Genomic DNA, 23595 nt, shown 5'->3' on the forward strand with positions numbered 1-23595 from the left:
ATTAATTGAAATCAATTTATATAATTTCAACCAAATAATTCAATTCACTATTTGATTCATATTATCACCCAAATTTCAGCACAAATCCCAATAGTTACTCCAATTCTCACGGCCCTAGGCCAAATGCTATCATATATTACTTACCTCAATCCGCGTCCTGCAACAAGGTTAGAAATTTTTATCTTAAGACAGATAATTGACCCTTAAGACAGAAGATATTCTCTATTTACCCCACTCGTTCAATTCACTCAAAGGTGACCGGTTCAAAACTGAAAGGGCCAGAAGTTTGGTGTGAGGGGGCCCCTAACTCATCCTAAGCCTTAAGGGGGCTCCTAACAGTTTCTGCCCGGGTTCATTTTATTAGACTCATCCTAAATTCATTGGGTTCATTTGTTTTAGGACTGAGGAACGTACGCTCTGATACCACTTTGTAACACCCCCATTTATTTAAGAGCCTTTACTAGGCATTCCTAGATAAATGAACGTGTTACCATCTCAGTTACCTGAGGTAGTGAATACAAAGGTAAACGAAACCACAGTACTTTAAATAAATATAATGTTTAAATGGCCTTATTACATAATCCAAAATAAATAATTAAATTAATAAATACAACTGCAGCGAAAAACTAATTAATACAAATAATAAATATTGTTTGTTCTTCTAAGGTGATCTAGACAGCTAAGTAAATGCCATATCCTCTCGCCCTTCAGCTCCCCTTCTAAGCCTGCTCCAATTACCTGAAATCAATCTGCTCCCCAATTATTGGTTCATCACAGGTGTTTAACGAATACACGGTCAACCCAACGGATGAGTAGGAATATCTAAACAACAAGAACAGTACAACAATAATACAGAATCACATGTAAATGATCAATCCCGATCACAACTCCAAATCTCAACACATCCTCCATACTCAACCCGAGTCACCCATATAAATAACCCGAGACACCCTTATCAATAACCCGAGACACCCTTATAAACAATATCAACATAAATCCCGAGACACCCTTTTATATACCGCCACCCGTGGACCGGTTCTTCATTTTACCCGCCACCCTTGGACCGGGCCTTCAAAAATATCAATACAATATACAATATGGATGGTAATAAATTATGAAACACAACATTCAACAATCAAACATCCAATTCCAACTAACCATTACTTAATAAATCACACCAATGCATATTCGAGTTGAGTAGATAACCTACCTCAGCGGCAAATCCAATAAAGCAGTTCAATAAAATAATCAGAAATACTCCACTTCAGAACCGTCACCTAAACAAATATTATAATTTAATTATTAATTATTCAATTCATTATAATAATTTAATTAATTGCAATTTAGTTTAATTAATTAATTTTCCGTGTAACAATTACGTAACCCGACCTATTAATTTATTGACAAAAACCAACCATACACACTCCATGGCCATACAATCTCGTATAACCAGATGAAAGACAAAACAGAGACCACGACATGCCAAAATACCGAGTCCCAAACCCCTCACCATGACCAGCCGATTGCAACACTCCTAGCCACCGACACCACCACCCAATCCTCCCACGCTCTAGCCTGTACCACGGCCAACCCCGACAACCCTTAACCACCACCTGAAACCTCCTATACAGGCCGTGAAAACACGCCCTAAACAACCCCCGAATACCCGACACGAGAACAACGTAACTTAACCAACTCACCATCCTACCGCCACCATGACCACCCGTGGCCACCACCGTGGTCTCCCTTGACCTACGGTGGTGCCACCACTAGCTACAACCCCGCACAACAGCCAAAAACTACACACAAAACGTAAACAACCAAAACCCGTTTCAACCACCACAACCCGACTGACCACCGTACCAACCACCACCTCAAGCCACCCCGACACCACCATTAGGACCGCCCATAGCCGAGCTACCCAGCCACTCAAGTCCCGTGTTTATTCGTCCAACCAATAAGTCATAAAACCCGTCTTAAATCCACGACAACCACAACTTTAGACGCGAAATCCGCCTCCCACGGTGGCCGACAACAGCCACGACAGGTCCTACTATCATCCCCACGGTCAAGGTTGTCGGACTATATCTTTTCGGTTACTTGTCGTTAGGAGAACCTAGACCAAAACACAATTTATAACTTCACCAACAAATCTACAATTAGTAAAGAGGCAAGTAAAGGTCGGATCCGAATGGACGGGAATTGAGATGAGATTTCTATTGCAACTAGAGGTGTCTTAGGGGTGACACAATTGGGGTTGATGTAGAAGATCACTAAACTAAATAGCAATGAAAGTAAACAAGCAAGATGAATTAAAAGAGATGTAAACAATTGATAAAAAGCACTAGGGTATCATGGGGTCATAGGGGATTCATGGGAATTGATCATACAAACATGTTCTCAAATTATAAGCAAGCAATTATTGTTGTGATGGATTGAGTTGGTTTATATCTTACAATCCTAGGAAATTTTGGGTCCCGGAGCCGAATCGATTAGATTGTACAACACCTACAAGTCGACTTAATCTTCCCTACTCAACAACATGCATGGTCTAATAAGACTCGAGTTGGTTTATGTCTTACAAGTCTCATTGAAAAGATAGGTGATGGGTAAAAAAATGCAAGGATTCATAGGCTCGCATTTCTTCAAACATAACATGTGCATGAGTTGAGATCAAAACAAGCAAGAAAATAAACCATGAAAGCATATTAATTTAAGCATGAATCATTCCCCATGTTGGTTTCCCCTAATTACCCATTAACCCTAGCTAAGGAACTACTCACTCATTATCATGTTGAACATGCTAGCAAGGTTGTCAATCATACCAACAAAGTGAAACATGATGAATAAATTAAAGTAATTAACAATAATTAAAAAGGGATTAAGAGAATTATACCTACTAATGATTCCAATAATAAAGCAAAGAATAAAAGAAGTACTTGATGCTTGATTGAGAGGTTGTCAATCTCCCAATAATAACCCAAATAATCTTCAAGTACCCAAAATAAAGGATGAACAAGAGAGAGATTAAGGAAATAAAACTTGTATTAAAACTTGATTAATTGTTGATTACAATATTAAAGAGAGATTTGATTGATATTAACTACACTAAAGATTGCTAAGAAGAACATGCTCTTCTAATTAGACTAATAGGGTATTTATAGTGGGGATTAGGTGTAGGAATTAGGGTTAACTAAGGGCTTAAATGACGATTAAGTCCCTACTTAAGGAAACTCCGGTATTTTTGGAAGGATGGGCATCTTTCTTGAACCTCGAAGAAACGAAATTGTCTGCCTGGGAATCCGTGCGTCTTTAGCACGGGACGTACGGATTCGTGGGTCTCTGCCCGGGCGTCTTGGGGAGAAGACGGGCGTCTTCTGGAGTTGCTGCCCGGGCGTCTTGGAGTGAAGACGCACGGATTGTGAAGGTGGAGGACGGGCGTCTTCAGGACAATCCGCACGGATTGCTGTGCAGTTTCATTTCTTCTTCTTTTCTTCCTTTTTCTTCATAATATCCTTGGGGATTTCCTCGGGGATGCAAGGATCTTTTGTCATCATTGCCCGTTTACTATAGTATGTACAAAGGCCTTCTAATCTTGTCTCTTCTTGATGCTTAGTCATTGAATTCAATCAATTTAGTCTCGTTTTGCCATGAAGATGCAAGGTTTGCACTCCTTTCCTACCAATGACACAAAACCTCAAAGAATATGCAAAACAAAGAACTAAAGACAATAAATGACCCAAATATGCACTAAAAAGCATGGGAACCAGGCTAATTCGGGGACTAAATATGCTCTAATTATGGTCACATCAAATATCCCCAAGCCGAACCTTTGCTCGTCCCGAGTAAATAGGTGACAAAGACTAGGACCATTATTTAAACTAACCTAATAATATAGCCGATATGAGACAATTAGCGGGTCTCACTCCGCCCCTTCAACTCACAATAAGACAGCCATGAGGTAGGATGCCTTCTTGCAAGGCAAGGTGGGTCTTGCCAAAATGGCGACACATCCAAACATTAAGCACACAAAATCAAATAATGGATGAATCTACAAAAGAATAGCCACTTTCCTCATCTAAGTGGCGGAAATTATCTACAAGGGAAGCAATTCAAGGGTACACACTCCTTCATAGATGCAATTTCTTCAAACTACTAAGCCTAGAAGGATACCAATAAATCACCTCCAAGTTGTGTCAAGCTAGGGTACCTTTGTCCTCAATCGTTTTATGCTTTTGTCAAGAGTAGACTCCCTATGGTGTTAGATACACTGGAGGATCGTGGAATTCCCCCTCTTGCCTAGACAAGAAGAAGAGTCGTCCCCTCTCTACCATGCACAAAAATGGATACAATGGATAAAGGAATCGATAGATATTTGAGTTTCACTTTGGGAGTTTGCTTTTGTTTTTGTTTTTCCCCCCAATTTCTTGTGGCTTTATAACATTTGAGAACATTTTCTTTGCATTTCTTTTGTACATTTTCAAAGTCACCCTATATGTAGTGAGGGTGGCTTATATTTGAAGCTTTAGGAGTTCTATTTTTGCTCCTCTTTTCATTTGATGAACTTTTACAAACTTTCTTTCACTTTTCATTTCATTGAACTCAAATTGATTTCTTTTTGTGCCCATTCCCTTTGATGACAAAAATGTGGTAGAACATGGATGATGGATGGATGCATGGTTTCAAGGGTCACCTTGGAATAAACGGTAGCCAAGGAGTTATCACACCACAAGGTACTCTTGACTAGGCCTTAATCCATGGGTCAAATAATACTAGCATGACACATCCTAGGGTGTTTTACAAGTATTCTAACAAGCAAAGTTTTAAGAAGAAAAAGCATCTACTAGGGCCTATATACACTTGTCAAGTTTCCCAAGTAGACGGTTTCACAAAATTTTCTAACATGCAACTGCATGCCGTGATGCAACTAACATATAAACATCCTAATGCAAATGATTCTACCAACTAGTATGACATATACACTAAATGCAAGTCCTAAGTTCACATTGTTTACCGCATCAATCAAAATAAAGCCACATAGTCATTAACATAAAGAGGAAAAAGGAGATTGGAAAGATCATACCATGCGGTCTTCAATATCCTCATGTCTCGGATGTGGCGTAGTCGATCAATGTGAACAAGGGTAAAACAAACACAATATATACAACAATATATACATGACTACACTACAAAGGAAATGAACATGTTTTTGGTTTTTCAATTTTTCAAATTTTTATGGTTTTTTTCTAAATTTTTCAATTTTTTTGGCTTTTGGAATAAAAGTTAAGTTAGAATTCCCCATCCCCACACTAATATGGGCATTGTCCTCAATGACCAAAATGATGGGAAATCATGCAAGCATGATGCATGAATTCTACACTAAATGCAAGCTACACTAATCTACACTACATGATGCATGGTTTTGTTTATGACGGAGAGCGTAATTTAGATTACCTCCCGTTGTGTATGTATGTACTTACCAAAACCGAGTTAGACATTATTTCTAATATCCTAAGGTTGGGTGTAGTTCATGCACACATGATACAATGCATGAAACTAAATTTGTCATTTTGTATTTTTAAAAAGTGGGAACAATGAAATAAGAACACCTCAATGGGGTCGAGGTGTTAGTCCTCTATGTTTCTAGGACTACTCCAATCATAATCAAGATAAATAAATAAAATAAAGAGAGAAATAGACAAACCTCAAGAGGGTATGAGCCTCCAAAGCTTGCTAATCTTCCATCATATCATCATCATCATCTTCCTCAATAGAAGTGGACTCATCACCACTTCCTTCTTCACTTTCTTGTTCACTTTGTTCATCATGCTCTTCTTCTTCTTCTTCACTAGCCTCTTCATTAATGCTATCATCAACCGCATCACCGACAACCTCATCGTCACCCGGAATCTCACCTCTAGATGCACTCGGAAAGAAGACTTCCCTATCCGCCCAACTAGGAAAAGGACATGAAGGATCAAGAAGTCCTTGCCTAGCTAAATGAAGGAGGGGTGGATATTGGGCTAAGTAAGCATCTTCCCGATCCTTGAAAGCTTGCTTGTGAATCTCTTGTAAAAGAAGAGTCATATAATCTTTGCTTGCTTCAACACCTTCGGGTTTGAACTCTTGGTACTTGAAAGGGTAAGGTGGTGTGACGATGGAAGAGGAGGGCATTTCAATTTCACCCCTTTGTTGTTGGATGATGTATTCGGCCTCTTTTGAGAGGGGAAGGAGATAGTTGGTCCGATGGACACTTAAACGACAAATCTTTGAAGGCAAAGTAAAAGAACTAGCCTCACTAGTGACCCACTTGTATTTGTTTATCATAGCATCCACATCAATGAGATGACCACCCTTTTTCACCACATACTTGCTATCCTTGTTGAAGTTCGGATCAAAGTACTTAGCCAAAAGAGTGACTAGACCTCCATTCACAATAACGGTAGTGCCTTGCTTCCCACAATCAACATTTAGCCATCTATCCACCAAAAGCCTTAGAGAATTGAAAGGCTTGGTGAATTCCCTTCCAATATTTAAGGCCGACTCAAGAAGAACAAAATCGAGCTTGGTAAAGTGGTTGGTGTCTTTTCTTGCAATGATGGTATTCCCTATGACCTTGTGCCACACTCTAATGCCCGGATGGTGGACTAATAGAGCGCGACTGGCATGAAAGTTCTCAAATTTCCTTCCGGAAATCGCCTCCCAAAGAGGAGCGTGGTCATACTTGCCAACATTTTTGAAATAACTAGGTGAATAACTAAGACCCAATGCTTTACCCATTTCCTCAAAGGTGATGCGACTACTAACATTAGCAAGGCGGAACTCGATGTTTTCCATAGTCTCAACCTTTGTACCTTTCAAAGAACTCAAGAATTCTAAGGTAAGGGAGGGGTATGTCAATTCTTTTGTTGCAAACAATTTTCCCAACCCCATGGCTTCAAAGAAGGCTCTAGTTTGCTCAAGGACACCCAACGTATCTAAGGCATCTTCACAAATAAACTTGGTGGATAGAAAGGATTTTCTAGCATACTTGGCAAAAGTTTCCCTATGGGAGTTAGAGATGAAAATTACCTCCGGATAGTTCGAAAGTTGAGAAATTTCCGGAGTAGTTGATGTTGTTGCTTCCAAGGGAGGTTGTTGTTGTTGCACTTCCAAGTTTGAACTAGCTACCACCATAGCCAATGAGGCTTTCTTTGCTTGAAGACTCTTTTGTCTTGTTGAGAGTGCCTTTGCCTTTGGTGCCTTTGTTGCTCCTTTTATCCTTTCCATTGATGATTGAACCAAGAAAAGAGTGAAAATCTTCAATTTCTAAGTATACCCAAATCGATTTTAAGATGAAAGGCTTTGCCTTTATGAATTCAAAAATCGACTCAAAGGTTGAAGATTTTGGTGCTTGGTTTGATTTTTGTTGAAAGAGGAGTGATTAAATGTTGTTGAAATGATGTTTTGATTTGATTTTGATGAATGTGGTTGAGGAAATCTTGTTTTGGTGATGGAGAGGATGAGGGTTTTGAGTTTTGGTGTTTATGGGTAGTGTTTTGAATGAAGGAATGAAGAAATGAATGGGGGATGGGGTTTATAAAAGACCCGAAAAATTTGAATTACAGGGGGAAGACATGCAGTTTTCCTTCGGGACGCCCGGATTCTGTCTGTTCTGGGTTTCAGGAATCTCGCCTAAAGACGGGCGTTTTTCAGCAAAGACGCTCGGATTGTTCGGCTGCGGGACGGGCGCCTTTCACTGAAGACGGGCGGATTCCTTTCCAGTGATTTTTCTTGTTTTTCTCAGCCAAAAAGACGGGCGTCTTCTCTTTTAGGACGGGCGTCTTTTTTAGGACGGGCGGATTCTTTTGCAGGACGCCCGGATTTGTCAACAGTCCCAAAATTTCAAAAATTCAGCTCAGAGGGACGGGCGTCTTGTGACAAATACGCCCGGGTTGCCTGAAGACGGGCGAATTCTCTTGAAAACGCTCGGATTCTGTCCCTTTTACCCGGATTCAGTTCCATCCGTGTACTTGCTTATCCCGTGTCATTTTTCATTCTTCAAAATCCCGTGTTCTTCATTGTGGGGGCACTACTAAGGCATGGATAGCCTAGGCAATTGCTATCCCCAGACTAAGCTAAAGCACTACACATCAATTGAAATCATTAGTCCCTCCCTCACTTCTCTCAAAAATGATAATTATCTTGATCAAAGCATAAAATTCCAAAAATGACAAAAATGCAATGAATTAAAATGCGAGTTAGGGAGTTAGAAATATTTACAAATGGTGGTTTAGGGAGGACTCCACCAAACTCTCATCCTTAGTGAGATGTCATGGGGGCATGTCCAAGGTGTTGTTTATGTTGCTCAACACCTTGAAGAAGTAATCAAAAGCTTGTTCATTATCATGATAAAGATCTTCAATAGATCTTTGCCCTTGTTGTCGGTCTTGATCGATAGCATTACGAATATAGGGATTGAAAATCCCTTCAAACTCATCGTCCCAAAGACCACAAACTTCATTTACTTGATCACTAAAGATCTCTTGAGTTGATAGAGACAACTCTCCCATTTTCTTGTCTTGGCCAATGAGGCCATCCTCTTCATTGCTTGACTTTGGTGAGCTTTGCAAGCTCTCTTTGTTACGATTCACTTGCTCTTTGAATGGAGCATCTTCAATTTTTTTCTTCCATTGGAATTCCGACTTCTTCCTATCATCCTTCCGGCTATAATGATCAACCATAAAACATGGTTCATGTAAACGGGGGGCTCTCATTGTCTTGTCAAGATTGAAAGTTATGCTCTCATCTCCCACTTCTAGAGTGAGCTCTCCATGTTTCACATCAATCACCGCACCCGCGGTGTGTAAGAAAGGTCTTCCTAGAATGATTGGAATGTTGGAATCTTCTTCCATGTCAACAATGACAAAGTCCACCGGGATGAAAAATTTCCCAATTCGTACGGGAACATCTTCCCATATCCCTAATGGTGTCTTCGTCGATCTATCGGCCATTTGGAGTGTAATATTGGTGCATTTAAGCTCTCCCATCCTCAACCTTTTACTCACCGAGTACGGCATAACACTCACACTAGCCCCTAGATCACATAAGGCTTTGTTGATCGTGGTGTCGCCAATGGTACATGGTATTGAGAAGCTTCCCGGATCCTTGAGTTTTGGAGGTGAACTCCCTTCAAGTATTGCACTACTCACCTTAGTGAAGGCGATAGTCTCAAGCTTCCGGATCGACTTCTTCTTTGTGAGGATGTCTTTCATGTATTTCGCATAGGCCGGCACGTGATTGATTAATTTCGTGAAAGGAATTGAGACTTCCAAATTCTTCACAATTTCCATAAATTTTCCATGTTGGTCATCAAATTTGGGCTTGGCTTAACGACTTGGAAAAGGAATTCTAATCACAATAGGCTCCTTCTCCTTGACCTTGTCTTCATTTTTCCTTGAAATTTCTTCTTTTGATGGTTCTCCATCCTTGGAGTTTTGCACAATTTCTTCTTTATCACTAGCTTCCACAACTTCATCCTCAACTTGCTTCTTCGGTGCTTCATACCTTGTACCACTTCTCAAGTGAATGGCACTAACCGTTTCATGTCTTGGGGGATTACTTTGAGGTGGTAATTGCCCCTTTTGTATTTGTGAGTTTGAGGATGCTAGTTGAGTCAATTTGGTTTCCAACAATTTGGTGTGAGCTAGGATGTTGTTGATGGTGGTTTCCTTTGCTTGACTATCTTTTTGCATTTGAGTGAAAAACTCTTGTTGATTTTTTTTGCATTTGAAGGACCGCTTTTTGAACATCAAAACCTTGGTCATTTTGTTGATTTTATGGAGATTGATTTTGGTAACCTTGGTTTTGGTTGTAAAAGGGTCTTTGATTTTCGTTTCTCATGGGAGGTGGGGTGTATGTTGTTTGAGAGTTTTGAACATTTTGGCTTTTGTATGAGAGATTTGGATGAAACTTGGTGTTTTCATTGTAATAGTTGGAATAAGGGGTACCACTCTTGTATGCTTGGAAAGCATTCACTTGTTCATTTGTTCCCCTACATTCACTTTGGTCATGTCCCAAAGTTCCACAATTCTCACATATCCCACTTGGGATTGATGAAGATGTCGTCATGGCATTAACATGATGCTTTGGTGATTTTGAGGCTTCTTCAAGTCTAGCCATAGCTTTTTCAAACTTCAAATTGATGGTATCAATGTGAGCACTAAGTTGAGCACCCAATTGAGTAACAGAGTCCACTTCTTGCTTCCCTCCTCTAGTAGCCTTGCGAGGTCTACTATATTGTGAGTTATGGACCGCCATTTCCTCAATTTTGTTCCAAGTTTGATTGTCATCAACTTCGGTGAACATTCCATTTGATCCCATGTTGAGAATGTTCCTCGAATCTTCATAAAGACCGTTCCAAAATTGTTGTACCAAGAACCACTCGCTAAGTCCATGGTGAGGACATAAGCGGCAAATTCCTTTGAATCGCTCCCAAGCTTCATACAAAGATTTTTCATCCCTTTGCTTAAAGCCCGTAATTTGAGCTCTTAGCATGTTAGTCTTTTCCGGTGGATAGAATTTTTTGTAGAAAGCAAGAGCCAACTTCTTCCAAGAATCAATTCCGAGAGTAGCCTTATCAAGGCTTTTCAACCATTGTTTCGCGGTGCCAATTAGAGAAAAAGGAAATAAGACCCATCGAATTTGGTCTTGAGTTACACCGGTTTCAGAAATCGCATCACAATAATCGCAAAAAGCCTCCATATGAGAATGAGGGTCTTTACTAGGCATCCCCCCAAATTGGCTTCTTTCGACTAATTGCATAAATGCGGATTTGGCAATGAAATTTCCGGTTAGATGTTGTGGTGTGGGAGTACCATTGGGTAGGTTCTCCTCGGTGGGTACGGAATGTGATGAAAACTTAGGCATTGTGGGTTGATTTTGTGTTGTATTTTGTGTTGGGTTCTCCTCACCTTCTCTTGCAAAAGGATTGATGAACTCAATAGTTGGTTGAATATCTACAACCTCACCAATACCTCTCAAGTTTCTCCTAGCAAGTCTTCTATTGGTTGTCAAAGTTCTTTCAATTTCACGATCAAAGGGTAACAAGTCATCTTGTGACCTTCTAGACATGCAAAATATCAAACAACTCGAAAACAATTAGAACAAACCTTGAGGAGTTTTACTTCCCCAAGGCAAAGAAAGACACACCTAATAATAATATAAGTAAATCTAAATCAATTTAACACCGTCCCCGGCAACGGCGCCATTTTTGGTCGGACTATATCTTTTCGGTTACTTGTCGTTAGGAGAACCTAGATCAAAACACAATTTATAACTTCACCAACAACTCTACAATTAGTAAAGAGGCAAGTAAAGGTCGGATCCCAAGGGACGGGAATTGAGATGAGATTTCTATTGCAACTAGCGGTGTCTTAGGGGTGTCACAATTGGGGTTGATGTAGAAGATCACTAAACTAAATAGCAATGAAAGTAAACAAGCTAGATGAATTAAAAGAGATGTAAACAATTGATAAAAAGCACTAGGGTATCATGGGGTCATAGGGGATTCATGGGAATTGATCATACAAACATGTTCTCAAATTATAAGCAAGCAATTATTGTTGTGATGGATTGAGTTGGTTTATATCTTACAATCCTAGGAAATTTTGGGTCCCGGAGCCGAATCGATTAGATTGTACAACACCTACAAGTCGACTTAGTCTTCCCTACTCAACAACATGCATGGTCTAATGAGACTCGAGTTGGTTTATGTCTTACAAGTCTCATTGAAAAGATAGGTGATGGGTAAAAAATGCAAGGATTCATAGGCTCGCATTTCATCAAACATAACATGTGCATGAGTTGAGATCAAAACAAGCAAGCAAATAAACCATGAAAGCATATTAATTTAAGCATGAATCATTCCCCATGTTGGTTTCCCCTAATTACCCATTAACCCTAGCTAAGGAACTACTCACTCATTATCATGTTGAACATGCTAGCAAGGTTGTCAATCATACCAACAAAGTGAAACATGATGAATTAATGAAAGTAATTAACAATAATTAAAAAGGGATTAAGAGAATTATACCTACTAATGATTCCAATAATAAAGCAAAGAATAAAACAAGTACTTGATGCTTGATTGAGAGGTTGTCTATCTCCCAATAATAACCCTAATAATCTTCAATTACCCAAAATAAAGGATGAACAAGAGAGAGATTAAGGAAATAAAACTTGTATTAAAACTTGATTAATTGTTGATTACAATATTAAAGAGAGATTTGATTGATATTAACTACACTAAAGATTGCTATGAAGAACATGCTCTTCTAATTAGACTAATAGGATATTTATAGTGGGGATTAGGTGTAGGAATTAGGGTTAACTAAGGGCTTAAATGACGATTAAGTCCCTACTTAAGGAAACGCCGGTATTTTTGGAAGGATGGGCATCTTTCTTGAACCTCGAAGAAACGAAATTGTCTGCCTGGGAATCCGTGCCTCTTTAGCACGGGACGGCCGAATTCGTGGGTCTCTGCCCGGGCGTCTTGGGGAGAAGACGGGCGTCTTATGGAGTTGCTGCCCGGGCGTCTTGGAGTGAAGACGCACGGATTGTGAAGGTGGAGGACGGGCGTCTTCAGGACAATCCGCACGGATTGCTGTGCAGTTTCATTTCTTCTTCTTTTATTCCTCTTTCTTCACAAGATCCTTGGGGATTTCCTCGGGGATGCAAGGATCTTTTCTCATCATTGCCCATTTACTATAGTATGTACAAAGGCCTTCTAATCTTGTCTCTCCTTGATGCTTGGTCATTGAATTCAATCAATTTAGTCTCGTTTTGCCATGAAGATGCAAGGTTTGCACTCCTTTCCTACCAAGGACACAAAACCTCAAAGAATATGCAAAACAAAGAACTAAAGACAATAAATGACCCAAATATGCACTAAAAAGCATGGGAACAAGGCTAATTCGGGGACTAAATATGCTCTAATTATGATCACATCACAAGGCCAACTAATGAGGGTAACGACACGGTCTACAATGGTCCATACGGAGTTTGAACGATAATTTAATTAAATACGATTATATAAATATAAATTGAGACGGTCTTACCTTGAGACAACAATAATTGGATGAATTCTCTTATTTTCCTTCCTTAGATCTTCCTCTCCCTTGCCTTAGATCAAATATTGTGTTTTTATGTTTTTGTATGCTTATGGGTAGGTATAATAGGTTATTTATATAGGTGTGGGAAGGAAAGAGGGAGGAAGTTTCCTTAAAGCAATTACCTTTATTTTTCCTTTTCTTTTTAATTACTCCCATATTAGTATTAGTAATAATTTACAATTACAATCCCGACTATATACTCAACATACACGGCTTCCCCGTGCCCACGACCCACATTTCTTCCGTTTTAATTATTTTATATTTTATTTCCGTCTTACAAATTTATTATCCAATTAATTAAATTATTAAATATCATTTAAAACACATTTTAATATAATTCTACCGTGTAAAATTCGGGGTATTACAAAAGAGCTCACCTATGAGCAATCCATGAAGATAGATGGCATTCTCAAAAAGTCATCACAATCCGTCAAGGTGGAACAAGCAATGAGGGTGGAAAGTGTAATGGAGGTGGAAAGCGTTCCCAACGAACCATCAAAGGTAGAAATTGAGGTGTAAACCCCATCTTTAAAACCCCTTCCCCCAAATTTGAAGTATGCCTATGTAATACCACGTTTTTCCAAGTCCTGTTACTCGGCCGAATAGGGCTTACTCGGCCGACTAATGCGTCGTGTGTTTGATGTGACCATAATTAGCGCATATTTAGTCCCCGAATTAGCCTTGTTCCCATGCTTTTTAGTGCATATTTGGGTCATTTATTGTCTTTAGTTCTTTGTTTTGCATATTCTTTGAGGTTTTGTGTCCTTGGTAGGAAAGGAGTGCAAACCTTGCATTTTCATGGCAAAATGAGACTTAATCATCATTGAATTCAATGACCAAGCATCAAGGAGAGACAAGATTAGAAGGCCTTTGTACATATTATAGTAGATGAGCAATTTTGAGGAAAGATCCTTGCATCCCCAAGGAAATCCCCAAGGATTTTATGAAGAAAAGGGAAGAAAAGAAGAAGAAACAAGACTGAGGAGCAATCCGTGCGGATTGCCCTGAATCCGCCCGTCCCCAGCACGACAATCCGTGCGTCTTCCTTCAAAGACGCCCGGGCAGCAGCTACCAGAAGACGTGCGTCTTCCCCCAAAGACGCCCGGGCAGAGACCGTTGAATCCGGCCGTCCCGTGCCTAAGACGCACGGATTCCAGTCCAGCAAAAATCCGTTTCTTCAAGCTTCAAAGAAAGAAGCCCTTCCTTCGAAAAATACCGGCGTCTCCCTGCTCAAATCTCAAAAGTGTAATTACTAGTTTAGCCCTTAGTTAACCCTAATGCATCCACCTAATTTCCACTATAAATACCCCATTAGTCTAATTAGAAGAGCATGTTCTTCTTATCAATTCTTTGAGTAGTTAATATCAATCAAATCTCCCTTTAGTTTTGTAATCAACAATAAATCAAGTTTTAATACAAGTTTTATTTCTCTAATCTCTCTTTTGTTCATCCTTTGTTTGAGTAATTGAAGATTATTTGGGTTATTATTGGGAGATTGACAACCTCTCAATCAAGCATCAAGTACTTGTTTTATTCTTTGCTTTATTATTGGAATCATTAGTAGGTATAATTCTCTTAATCCCTTTTTAATTATTGTTAATTACTTTCATTTGTTCATCATGTTTCATTTTGTTGGTATGATTGACAACCTTGCTAGCATGATCAACATGATAATGAGTGAGTAGTGACCTAACTAGGGTTAATGGGTAATTAGGGGGAAACCAACATGGGGAATGATTCATGCTTAAATTAATATGCTTTCATGGTTTATTTGCTTGCTTGTTTTGATCTCAACTCATGCACATGTTATGTTTGATGAAATGCGAGCGTATGAATCCTTGCATTTTTTACCCATCACCTATCTTTTCAATGAGACTTGTAAGACATAAACCAACTCGAGTCTCATTAGACCATGCATGTTGTTGAGTAGGGAAGATTAAGTCGACTTGTAGGTGTTGTACAATCTAATCGATTCGGCTCCGGGACCCAAGCTTTCCTAGGATTGTAAGATATAACCCAACTCAATCCATCACAACAATAATTGCTTGCTTATAATTTGAGAACATGTTTGTATGATCAATTCCCATGAATCCCCTATGACCCCATGATACCCTAGTGCTTTTTATCAAATGTTTACAACCCTTCCAATTCATCTTGCTTATTTACTTTCATTGCTATTTAGTTTAGTGACCTTCTACATCAACCCAAATTGTGACACCCCTAAGACACCACTAGTTTCAATAGAAATCTCATCTCAATTCCCGTCCCTTGGGATCCGACCTTTACTTGCCTCTTTACTAATCGTAGAGTTGTTTGTGAAGCTATAAATTGTGTTTTGGTCTACGTGCTCCTAACGACAAGTTAACGAAAAGATTTAGTCCCGACTAAAAAAATGGCGCCGTTGTCGGGGACGGTGTTAACTTGATTTAGATTTTCTTATATTGTTATTAGTTGTGTCTTTCTTTGCCTTGGGGAAGTAAAACTCCTCAAGGTTTATTCTAATTGTTTTCAAGTTGTTTGATATTTTGCAAGATGGACCTTATAGATTGTTTTGTAGAGGACCACTTAAGTATACTTTTCTTCAAAGATCCCGTGCAAGCATTGGAAGCCTTGGAAGCAAGTGAGGCTAAAAATATGTATTGGGAATTGGAGGTGGATCTTTTTGAGGCCGCTCTAGCTAACAAAGAACTTACTCATGCACAATCCGTGTTGGTGCATAACATCGTTGTGGAAGCATGTCAACCCATAGAAGATGAGCAATCCATCCTAGAAGATATTTTACAAGCTCAAGAGCAAGAGGAACCCATCATGGAATTTGAATATGATGAGGTTGATGAGAATGAAGAACAAGTTGAATATGCTATGAGAATGGAATGTCTAATGGAGATGGAGCAAATTCTCAATGAAACTCCAAAGGAGGAAAGTGAGGTAAAACTCCTACTTTAAAACCCCCTCCCCCAAATTTGAAATATGCTTACCTTGATGAATCAAAGACCAAACCCGTGATTGTTAATGATAGACTTGATGAGAACCAATTGGGAAAATTGCTTGATGAGTTGAAACAACATGAGAAGGCTATAGGTTATAGACTAGATGACCTTAAGTGGATAAGTCCCAACTTTTGCATGCATAGAATTCATCTAGAGGAAGACCATAGACCTACCATTCAACCTCAAAGAAGATTGAACCCCCACATGCAAGAAGTCGTCAAAGGAGAAGTTATGAAATTACTTGATGCGGGAATCATATATCCCATATCGGACTCTTTGTGGGTTAGCCCCGTCCAAGTGGTACCTAAGAAAGGAGGCACCACAGTAGTGACAAACAAAAAGAATGAACTAATACCCACAAGAATGATCACCGGTTGCCGTATGTGTATTGACTATCGAAAATTAAACTCCGCAACAAGAAAGGACCATTTCCCCCTACCATTCATTGACCAAATGCTTGAGAGGTTAGCCTCCAACAAATTCTTTTGTTACCTTGATGGGTATTCGGGATTCTTCCAAATCCCTATACACCCAGATGACCAACATAAGACCACCTTCACATGCCCCTATGGTACTTTTGCATATAGGAGGATGCCTTTTGGTTTATGTAATGCCCCCGCCACTTTCCAAAGATGCATGATGAGTGTCTTCTCCGATTACTTAGAGACCATAACGGAAGTTTTTATGGATGATTTTAGTGTTTATGGAAAGGACTTTGACTCATGTTTGCATAATCTTTCTCTTGTGTTGCAAAAATGTGAAGATGTTAGTGTTGTTTAAAATTGGGAAAAGTGTCACTTCATGGTCAATGAAGGAATTGTTTTGGGTCATTTAATCTCGGAAAAGGGCATCGAGGTCGATAAAGCTAAAGTTGAGGTGATAGAGAAACTCCCACCTCCCGTGAATGTTAGAGGGGTGAGAAGTTTTCTCGGTCACGCGGATTTCTATCGCTGTTTCATAAAGGATTTTTCAAAAATAGCAAAACCCCTCACTCAACTTTTGCTTAAAGATGCCCAATTCCAATTCACTGATGAGTGTGTTGAAGCCTTTAATAGAATCAAGGAAGCACTAATCTCGGCACCGATCATCCAACCTCCAAATTGGGAACTACCATTCGAGATTATGTGTGATGCTAGCAACTACGCCGTTGGAGCGGTTCTTGGCCAACGGGTAGGAAGAGCTCTTCACGCCATCTATTATATAAGAAAGACTCTTGACCCCTCCCAAGTGAACTATGATACCACCGAGAAGGAGCTTCTTGCCATTGTCTATGCTTTGGACAAATTCCGTTCCTACTTGCTTGGATCCAAAGTGATTGTATTTTCGGATCACTGTGCTCTCGACACCTCTTGATAAAGAAGGAGGCAAAACCAAGATTGTTGAGATGGATTTTGCTTCTTCAAGAATTTGACTTGGAAATAAGAGACAAGAAAGGAGCCGAGAATGTAGTGGCGGATCATTTGTCAAGGATCCGGTTTCATGATGAAAATGGAGAAACCCCGATCAATGACTCATTTCCCGACGATATTTTGATGGCCATTCAAACACAACTCGAAAGGCACATCACCCCATGGTTTGCCGATTATGCTAATTATATTATTGGAAAAGTACTCCCTCCAAATTTGAATCGCAACCAAAGGAAGAGATTCCTATTCGAAGTGAAGTGGTACTTTTGGGATGACCCAAACCTCTACAAGGAGTGTAGTGATGGGCTCTACCGGAGATGCATCCCTCAATGGGAAGTCCAAGGAATCTTGGAAGAATGTCACTCATCACCCTACGGTGGGCACCATAGAGCAAGGAGGACCGTTGCAAAAATTCTTCAATCGGGCTTCTATTGACCTATGATGTTTCAAGACACAAGAGAGTTTATCATTCATTGCGATGCTTGTCAAAGAACGGGGAATATCTCTTGGAGGAACGAAATGCCGCAAAGGGGCATTCTAGAGGTGGAGATCTTCGATGTTTGGGGGATCGACTACCAAGGTCCCTTTGTGACATCCAATGGGAATAAGTACATCCTTGTGGCCGTAGACTACGTCTCAAAGTGGGTGGAGGCAATTGCCACTCCGAATGATGATGCAAAAACGGTCACCAAGCTCTTCAAGAAGATAATCTTCCCAAGATTTGGAGTTCCTAGAGCAATTATAAGTGATGGAGGAACGCATTTCCATGAGAAGAAACTTGCATCTCTTCTGACCAAATATGGTGTTCAACATAGAACCGGATTGGGATATCATCCTCAAACAAGCGGTCAAGTTGAAGTTTCAAATAGAGAGATCAAACAAATCCTTGAGAAAGTTATGAACAAGACCCGGAAAGATTGGAGCACAAAGCTTGATGATGCTCTTTGGGCTTATAGGACGGCCTATAAGACTCCCATAGGAGCCTCCCCTTACAAGCTTGTATATGGAAAAGCATGTCATTTGCCAATCGAATTGGAGTACAAAGCTTTTTGGGCAATCTGAGCGCTCAATCTTGATCTCAAATTGAGTGGGCAAAAAAGGATGATTCAAATTCAAGAGTTGGAAGAATTCCGACTACAATCCTATGAGAATGCAAAGATTTACAAAGAAAGAACGAAATTACTCCATGACAAGAGAATTAGACAAAAGGCCTTGCACAAAGGGGACAAAGTCCTCCTATTCAATTCCCGCTACCGACTTTTTCCGGGATAGTTGAACTCTAGATGGATGGGTCCCTATGTGATAACCGAAGTTGGAAAATATGGAGATTTTGAACTCAAGGCGGAAGATGGAAGCAAGTTCAAAGTCAATGGTCAAAGATTGAAGCCATACTATGAAGGAGCGTTTATTGGAGAGGTCGAGGTCACCTACCTCGGGCCTTCCCATCCTTGAAAGAACCAACAAAGGGAGAGTTTGGTGGAGTCCTCCCCAAACCACCACTTGTAAATATACTAACCCTCTAACTTGTATTTCTAATTTTATTGCATTCCTTTAATAATAATAAACATAAGCTCTTTTCATGAGAGTAAGTGAGGGAGGGTCACTAATGAATTTTAATGAAGGAAGGAAACAGTCTTCAAGTGTGGGGAAGCGTCTATAAGGGGAAAGGGAGTCAAAGGAAGAACTCACAGCTTAAACCCGTGCGTGTTCCCCGGAATCCGGCCGCCTTGCTGGAATCCGGGCGTCCTGGGAAGAAACCGTCCGTCCTGCTAAGATGATAATTCGAAGATTTTGGGACTGAAGGAGAATCCGAGCGTCTCATAAGGGAAGACGCTCCTCCCGAAGAATCCGGCCGGCTTTGCAGAAAGACGCCCGTCTTTCTACCTGTGCATTTCAAGAAAAATCCCTGGAAGGGAATCCGCCCGTCTTCAGCAGAAGACGCCCGTGTCGCTATTGAAGAATCCGAGCGTCTTATACTCGGTACGCCCGTCTTTGTGGCGTCATATTTTTGGAAAGTTAGCTGTGACAGAATCCGGGCGTCTTACCCAGAATCCGCCCGTCCCGAGAAGCCTGAATCTGAGCGTCTTCTGCTCGAATCTGCCCGTCTTCCCACGGTGATTTGACCCGTCTTTTCTTAATTAAATTACACCCCACCACACATCACCCTTCCTTCCACTTGCATTATAAAACCCACCTCTTTATGACTCCCAAGCATATCCAAATCACTCTTTAACCACTAAAAATAAAAAAGCCCCAATTTTCTAGGGTTTCCAAAGGCAACACTCAATCAACAAGGAGCATCTTTATTTCTTCACAAATCAAAAGAATCCAGCTCAATAATCAAGGAATGGCACCAAGGATATCCTCTTTTAGGAATAGGAGGAGACCAAGGATGAGAGGAAGTTCTTCTACCTCCCATATCAACACATTAAGAAGGGAGCATGAAGAGATTGTAGATCTTACAAGGCTTGATGACTTCTCAAATGTGGAATTTGTCAATGATGTGCAAAGATTAGTCTTCCACCGGCTTCTAAGTGAGAACATTCTTCCCACTAAGTTTTTATGTCATGATACCTTGAGGAAACTTGGGATTTATCACCAAGTGGAAGCTCTCTTTGAAGTATTTGGTCTCTCCACCCTTTTCCATTTGTATGAGCAAACTTATCGATCTCTTGTGCTAGAGTTTTTAAGCTTTTTGAAGATTACAACCTTGAACAAAACAATATGCATAGAGTTTAGGTTGGAAAATGTCCCAAGAATGATGACCCTTGTAGAATTCGCAAATGTGCTTGGACTCGATGTTACGCCTACCCGAACATCGAAGCCAAAGAAATACAGTGTTGAACCTTTGTGGAGGGCCATGACCGGCCGTGACTTCATACACAACAAGGAATGTCTTGCTTTTCATATCCAAAATACGATCTTAAGATTCACTTACCGGTTTCTCTCGGGCACCCTCTTTGCTCGCCGAGATCCGGCGATCGTGAACCAATTAGACCTTGTGTTTATGGAATCCTACCTCAATATTCAAGGAAGAAGTGCGTACCACTTCAATGCACCGCTAGTGTTACTCGAGAAATGGGCAAAGTTTAGGAATGGTGATGATGACGAAATGAAACACATTGTGAATGGAGGACTCATTACTAGGCTTGCGAAGCATTTCACTCCGAGATTCAACGAGAATAATGAGTATGCTCCACTTTCGGGAAACATGAGGATAAATGAAGATCTTCTTGTCATTCATCATCATCGGATAACCCTTGAGGGGGTTGATAAGCGGATCAAGTGGTTAACGAAAGGAAGCGATCCGATATATCTACCGATGACTGGCCTTCCACGAATTTCCCCGAGAAGAGGACCTTTATCTCCAATCCCATCCTACCTCATCCCTCCAAACCCAACCCAACCAAGACAAGCACCACCACATCAAAATCCCCAACAACAACAACAAGAGCAACAATCCCAAGATGAGAAGATCAAAGTGCCTCCCTACCCATTTCCTTATCAACCGTATAACCATCCCAACCCCTTCATTCTACCCCGTGACGACTTTGTCACGGGAATTCTACAAGATTTGCACTTCCTCCAATACGAAACCAACGTGGACATTTACTATGCACTCTATCCTCAATACCACGATATGGTTCAAAAGGGAAAGATTAGTGAGGAAGGAGCATTTCCCTCATGGGCTCAAATGGACCTACTCTTCCCTAATTCGGAGAGGGCAAATGAAGGAGCAAATGGGAGACAAGAGGAGGGAAGCAACAATTATTGCGGAGGGGACACGGTGGAGCTTGAAAGCGAAGAAGACGAGTTCATGGACCCAAGTATGAGTGATGCATCAAAGGAGATATGGGATAGCGATCTAGAAGGAGATGATGCCGATCTCTAGAGGATTACTTCATAGCTAGGTGGACCGGGCGAGAGGCACCCACCTAAGTTTAAGTGATGTTTCCTCATCTCCTCTCTTTAATTTTCAAGTTTCATGAAAAGAAGTTTGTGTTTTGTTAACTTGTATATTATTTATCTTGATCATTGTTGGAGTAGTCCTAGCACCATAGAGGACTAACACCTCGGCCCCATTGAGGTGTTCTCATTTTATTGTTCCCACCTTTTGAAAATCCAAAATGACAAAATTAGTTTCATGCATTGCATAGTGTGTGCATGAACTACACCTAACCTTAGGACATTAGCAATAATGTCTAAATCGGTTTGGGGAAGCACATGCATACACAACGGGAGGTAATCTAAATTATCCTCTCCGTCATAAACAAAAACCATGCATCATGTAGTATAGATTAGTGTAGCTTGCATTTAGTATAGAATTCATGCATCATGTTTGCATAATTTCCCATCATTTTGGCCATTGAGGACAATGCCCATATTAGTGTGGGGATGGGGAATTCTAACTTAGCTTTTATTCAAAAATCCAAAAAAATTGAAAAATTCTGAAAAACCATAAAAATTTGAAATTTGAAAAACCCAAAAACAAGTTCATTTCCTTTGTAGTGTAGTCTTGTATATATTGTTTGTATATATTATGTTTGTCTATCCTTGTTCACATTGATTGACTACGCCACATCCGAGGCATGAGGATCATGAAGACCGCATGGTATGATCTTTCTAATCTCCTTTTTCCTCTTTATGTTAATGACTATGTGGCTTTATTTTGATTGATGCGGTATAACAATGTGAACATAGGACTTGCATTTAGTTTATATGTCATATTAGTTGGTAGAATCACTTGCATTAGGATGTATATATTAGTTGCATCATGGCATATAGTTGCATTTAGATAAAATATTTTGAAAAGTGCCTAATTGAGAACTTTGACAAGAGCAACTAAGCCATTACAAATACTTTTTCAACTTAAGACTTTGCCTACTAGAATGGTTGTGAAACACCCTAGGTTGTGTCATACTAGTATCTTTTGACCCATGACCCAAAGCCTAGTCAAGGGTTTGCATATGAGTCACCTATTCCAACCCCGTGATGCGATGGGGACTTGGTTAACTTGTCTAGGTGACCTTGATTGACCTTGTGGTAAGGCAACCAAAAAATATTTTCTATCAATAAGTTTGAAGTGCTCATTTCAAAAATTTTGTTATGTGGAAGTAATTTATTGCCAAAGAAACCTCAAATGTTATGAAATGTTGAATTATTAAGAATTTTAGTTGTTTTGATGGAGGTGTACCACTTCGATGTGCTTTGGAGAGGGATCCATTGAATTGGGCCCCCACACGGTTGTGAATTCGACCGCCCAGAGACAGAGTGACTATCACCCCGAAAAGCTATTGTCTAGAGGTTAACCGGTTGCCTAATAAGCGATTGGCGAAAGCAAAGGACACTAGCCCGGAAGGGACAAACCCCATCTCTAATTTTTGAAATGTGAAAGTTGAATGAGGTCAAATTTTGAATACTAGTCATATCCACCCTTTGTTTATAAAGATTTGAGCATTTCATTCCCAAAAAGCCTTTTTGTCAAGCCACTTTGTCGAGCTTGGGACGATCCATGACCTTTACTTTTGTAGAGAATTTGAGACTTGTCATGTCATATGCTGCTAGCATCATAGGGATCATCATTCCATAACCATCCGATTGCTCTTGACGAAAGCAATTGGAAATTGAGGACGAAAGTAGTCTAGTTTAACACCATTTGGAGGTGATTTAGTGCCATCCTCTTAGCCTTAGTAATTTGTTGAACTAGTATTTGTGAGGGAATATTTGCTCTTAAATTTGTTCTCTTTTAGTTGCCTCCGCCACTTAATGAGGAAGTGGCTATTCCTTTTGTAGATGCATCCATTATTTGATTTTGTGTGCTTAATGTTTGGATGTGTCGCCATTTTGGCAAGACCCACCTTGCCTTGCAAGAAGGCATCCTACCTCATGGTTGTCTTGTTGTGTGTTGAAGGGGCGGAGTGAGACCCGCTAATTGTCTCATATCGGCTATGTTATTAGGTTCGGTTTGGGGATATTTGATGTGACCATAATTAGCGCATATTTAGTCCCCGAATTAGCCTTGTTCCCATGCTTTTTAGTGCATATTTG

At 40.1% G+C, this 23595-nt stretch overlaps 1 non-coding gene across 1 annotated transcript; it reads left to right on the plus strand.

Annotated features, from left to right (window-relative positions):
* Window positions 1-10429: 10429 nt before the first annotated feature.
* LOC141624520 (small nucleolar RNA R71) lies at window positions 10430-10536 on the plus strand. The gene has a single exon (XR_012534327.1). It is a non-coding gene; the product is annotated as a small nucleolar RNA R71 (small nucleolar RNA).
* Window positions 10537-23595: the final 13059 nt, after the last annotated feature.

This window comes from Silene latifolia, chromosome X (assembly GCF_048544455.1).
Source record: "Silene latifolia isolate original U9 population chromosome X, ASM4854445v1, whole genome shotgun sequence".
NCBI lineage: Eukaryota > Viridiplantae > Streptophyta > Magnoliopsida > Caryophyllales > Caryophyllaceae > Silene > Silene latifolia.